The 5,423-nt window shown below is 30.4% G+C and overlaps 1 long non-coding RNA gene across 1 annotated transcript; it reads right to left on the bottom strand.

The window, feature by feature from the left end:
- Positions 1-490: 490 nt before the first annotated feature.
- On the bottom strand, positions 491-4,536 carry LOC108375937 (uncharacterized). The gene is made up of 3 exons (XR_001849214.1): positions 4,513-4,536; positions 4,393-4,455; positions 491-642 (listed from the first exon to the last, which is right to left on the bottom strand). It is a non-coding gene; the product is annotated as an uncharacterized LOC108375937 (long non-coding RNA).
- Positions 4,537-5,423: the final 887 nt, after the last annotated feature.

The raw sequence follows: 5,423 nt of genomic DNA, 5'->3' as shown, positions 1-5,423 counted from the left end.
AAATCTATTTATAGTTTTGACTTGTCTTTCAAAACAATAGCGGCCCCAGAATCCAAGTTGGGAACTGAAATAAAAAAAATATGAAAACACAATCTACACAATTTTTCTCACGCAAGTTGAATTCATTAGGGATTTTGGATGGATGAAATCAATCGAATATAGAAGAGTGAGGAATTAGAAAAAGTTGGAAAGGAAATAAAAACCATGCGTGAAAAGATGAAATTATAACATTAATTAAAAAACAGTTAGTAATGTTTACAAAATATTAAATAAATAAAGTAGAGATAAAAAAATGCAAGTCTTGATGACTTATATGGGCCCAAAATCATTTATAGGTAAAATGTGGCATGCAGGATTTTTATTTTTTTCTGCAATAAATCTTTGTTTCTTCTCCTTTCTCGACGTGCAAGACGTGTTTTTATTTAATTTAATTTTTAAACAATTAAATTATGAATTAATTGGAAACTTACTTTGCAAACAGGTGGTACCCCCTTGAAAAATGTAGAGAATATTCAAAAATTTGGTCTCAGTTTTAGGCGATCAGTGTGCGGAATTTCATCAAATCCGTACGACCGTTTCTGATTGAAGAGGTCTCGCAAGGTATCGACTGTTACTTAATAAATTTGAAATCACCCTGTAGCGCTAAAAGAAAATTCAGCAAATAAAAATTAAATCACTTTTGGGTTCGTTATAATTTCTTTAAAATAAATTAGCCTTTTTTCAAAAAATTTTACATTTATTTATTAAGAGAAAGGTAATTTAATTGCCTTTCTGTTCGTTATAACTTCTTTTAAATAAATTAGCCTTTTTTCAAAAAATTTTCCATTTTTGTGCGATGCTTTATGTACGTTTAACACACATATACATAATTTCACGAAGTTGTTAGCCAAGGCTTAATTTTGACAAATTATTTAAAAATTATTGATGTTAGTGCTTATTGAGAGAAAGGTAATTTAATTGCCTTTCTGTTCGTTATAATTTCTTTTAAATAAATTAGCCTTTTTCAAAAAATGTTACACTTTTGTGCGATGCCTTATGGTGCATTTACATGGTATGAAATCATATGAACTGTTGATACGCTAAAATAGAGGGACTACATGTTCTAATGAGGAATTCAATGATATCGAGTGGGATGCATATAATACATTTTTTCATATGAAAAGTTATGGGGAGATACTGTAAACATACTGTTGTGATACTGTTAAGCATATGAAATTATGGCAAGTAGGATTTTCATACATCTTCCCATAAAAAGATTAACAGATGCAGAGATACCAAGGAGGTGTTTTCCCATTTTGATGCCTTTTTAATATAAAATGCCACCGAAAAGAAGGAAAGCGGTAACTCCGCCATTCACATACATGTCAAAAGTATGAATTTTAAAAATTAAAAACAATAAAAAAAAACAAATTCAAAACAAAGAAATTAATTGTACAAGAACTTTTTGAAATAGAAGCAACTCACGTATAGTGGACAATAAAAATACAAGGCACTATGATAACAAACTTAAAACAAGACATTACCGAACATTTTAATGAGCTTTATATCACATTTAAGTAAAAATAAGCCTATATTTTCCAAGCTGGCAAAGAAATGAAAATGTGTATTTTTTGTTGTTTACACAAAGACTTGCCAAATATACATATAAGTCAAAATTATAGAAGGCATGTATACTTCTCCCTTTCATTTTTTCATACAGTTTATGCTTCTTTCTGGCTTTTACAAAATGCAGGGATACCGCACTTATTTCGGTACAATATGATCATAATGTATTTTCAATTCGAAATCAAAGAAAAACATCCCATGAAAATGTATGCGATTTTAGAGCAATTAGTGTATATTTACAAACTACTGCAAATAATGGGGTGTCATATCTTAAAAGGTCAGAGAGTTAACGAATTAACTTTTCCTTTTGTTTAGCGTTGTAACTGCTTAATTTATATCTTTTAATTTATACATGTGAACTCTTTTCAATACCAGCAATATATGTAAAGTAGTGGCGGCTGCTGTAGAGCTATACGCAGCGCCTGAGGTCAAGCCAGTGTTGGCAAAATGTTAATCTGATTATTGATTAAAAATTGACGATTAAAATGTTAATCGTGATTGACGATTAAAATTAGTTAATCGTAATCAACTGAGCGATTAATCCAGTTAAAAAGAAAATCTGATTATGTTGTCTAGTTTGTTCGAATTCGAGACCAAACACTAGTTACAGAAATTATTTCGTGTTTTATGCTTATAAAAAGCACATAATATAAAAAAAGTTATAATTATTGTTATTAGTAATACATAAACTGGGAACTTTTACAACCCAGCGCACATGTGCAGAGGGATATTAAAACTTAGTTTGTAAAACGTCTGTTGGAATAGATCTTAATGAAAATGCACACGAAATCGCTTAGATGAGGAAAACCGACTTAGCCATACCCGATTAACTGGACTTTTGTTCACAGGAAAATTCCAGCATAAATTAATTAATCACCAAATCTACGTAATCAGATTAAGGGTTAAAGATTAAAAATAAATTTGTTTAATCGTGGTTACGATTAGCTGTTTAATCAGATTAAAATTAATCATGATTAACTGTAATCGGATTGAATTTAATCGAATTAACTAATTGAATAAAAAATCAATCGATTAGTGCCAACACTGATTCAAGCCCAGTTTCCCACCAACATTAAAATGTAAAAAACAAAAAAGTTTTTTTCTAATAGCGCTTGCCCCTCTGTCGGTAATAGTTAACCTCCGAGTGTATTCTGTACAATTGTCGTTCGGAGTCTTTGTGACAAAATCAAGGCGCACGACCCATATCGAAGGAGAAGCTAGGCCAAACACTAAAATATTGTGTAACGCCGTCGTTTAAAGTATAAAAGCGCGTATCGTGGTTCTGCAAAACCTCGAAACTAAAATATGTGCCAAAAAGGATATTTGGTCCCCGGAAGCTCCTGACATCAAGCCCTTAGCCATTTATAATAAAATATCGATATTTAGACATAAGGAGAAGAGATAATTGAGTTTAAAAGAGAGAACCGTTTTTAATTAGGACAAGTCTTACTCTCCTATAAAATTTAGGCAACCTCACATACAAGGTTTTGCATTTTCTTGATGCGCGGTTTTGTACTTTAAACGACGATATGTAGAAGTATTGCATATATATTTTGGTGCTTTTTCAAGTAAAAAATCCATTGAGAAACCAAAGAAAACGGCATCCCTACGATTTCAACTTATGCCAAACGTTTTTAATATGAAAGACGAAAAACGTAAACAAGCCATTTCTGAACAAAAAATAGTTTATCTACAAATATGTTTGAATTGAGGCATTACCCATTTGAAAAAATAGCAATTCACAAGGCTTTATGGGCAGTAGGTCTCTTTCAAAGAACATTAAAAAAATAAGCTTCTATTTAGTTTCAAAGTTAGCACACAATGAAATTTTTTTGTTTGTTTACAAAAAGAATTTTCGCCAAGTATATAAGTCAAAATTATTAAATGTATATCGCTTTCATTCATTTCTTCATAGAGTTGGTGCTTCTTTTATAGGAAATTTCATACGGCTTATGAACAGATTCATACCATGTAAATTATGTACGTCCAACATATATGTACATAATTTCACAAAATTGTTAGCCAAGGCTTATTTTAAAGAACTTATTTAAAACCTATAAATGTTAATGCTTATTAAAATTCAATTGATTTCCTGTTCCTTATAATTTACAATGAATTTCTTGGTATATGGTGTACATTTTCTTACCAAAGTTTTCCGTTGTAAAACGTACTAAACATTAAATAAAAGAAAAACAAATATCACCATCCCTTAACAATGCAGACAATGGAAAACTACAAGTTATAACAAAAATGATACAATACAGAAAGCAATGGAGTGATTTGATTTTTGGCTTCTGTGTTCGTATGGCATTGTAGCTTAAGTCGGAAAGCTGGCTTTAATATAATGCATCATTCCGTTTATTCTTTATATCACAAGGAATTTTTTGATAAGACAATAGAATATTGACTTGCTAGCATCCGAACTATTTCTTTCACGTTTATTTGTTAACAGTTCTTCAATGGTCTCCAGCCTCCCGAGTTAAGCTACTGTGCAATATGATCTTACTTAGATACTTATATACCTATGTACATACATATGTATTAAAATTGTGGCCATAGTTAAATGTGTACATACATTGTACAGTTCTAAGTTCACTTCACTTAAATAAACTGTTCCAGTACTCCAGGATTTAGTAAGATTTAGTCCGGAAGATAGTACTGAATATGCCTTACATAAATGTGTGTATGTACTGGGCCCACTTCCTATTTCTGACTAATCCTGGAGTAAGGGAACGGGCTATAAATTCTTCTAAAATTCACTGCTTTAAATTTCTATCACAAACTCACTTTAAATTGCTGTTCAAATTGTTTCCCGCCACAGATCTCTTGAAGAGTTTTCCAGCGCAGTTTCTGCAAATTGAAATAAAAGGTTAACATATGAATTTTGCGAAAAATTTCTATACATACCTATTTAGAATTGCTAGCGTATTCTTTTTGTTGCAATCCAAAAGGAAAATATCAACATTTTAACAAATTAAATTGAAAATCAAACCAACTTACCAGCAATGTTCGCAAATGTTCAAAAGAAATTATACTCAAACATAATAGTGACGCATAATTTTCATTACATATGGCGGAAAAGCAACCGGTTCAGCGGATACATATTTTATACAACATCGAAATTATACAAATTAGGGCTAAATTGCAATGCCGAATCACATATACAAGTGTTTCAAGACCTCTGGACTAATTCTATTACAATTCAATAACTTTTGATTGCAATCTTTCTTTGTACTCTTGGTATAAAAACTGGTTGAAAAACCGAGTACTAACTTATTTTTGTCGCAACATTAGCTTTTTGAGTGACAGCCTGCTATGATCAAAATGTCAAGTTTAGCTTTACTTGCAGGGATGCCGTTTGGATCTAAATAGATCCAATTGGATACATTTTTAGACGAATTTTTGTGGGATACTTATTTTTTCCGATCAGTATAAATATGGATACTTTTTTAAATAGGCAAAATTTTGTATATTCTATAAAGTTTTTTTCGTTCAAAAATCTATTTTCATTAAAGATGATAGAAAGCATTACGTTTTTTAAATGTATTAAAAATCGCTACTGAAGCGTGAAATCAAAGCATTTTAATTTTTGGGAACGAAGCAATGAACATATGAAGAGATCTCACCAAAATAGGTATAAGCGCAATTGTTTTAATTAGCTTAAAAGGATGCTGTAAGCAAGATCTTAATATACGTATATATAAAATAAATTATACTCTTTCTGTAGTAATCTCTTTCATATCACATATTTTCATTTGTTAATTTAAAAAGAAAGAAGATTTTAATGTAGTTTAAAATACACTTAAAAAAAACTAAAT

Source organism: Rhagoletis zephyria, unplaced genomic scaffold (assembly GCF_001687245.7).
Source record: "Rhagoletis zephyria isolate East Lansing unplaced genomic scaffold, Rhagoletis_zephyria_1.1 Rzeph_scaffold_09638, whole genome shotgun sequence".
Taxonomy (NCBI): Eukaryota; Metazoa; Arthropoda; class Insecta; order Diptera; family Tephritidae; genus Rhagoletis; species Rhagoletis zephyria.
Note: the sequence above shows the minus strand (reverse complement) of the source record. Positions and strands in the feature narration are given on the sequence as shown.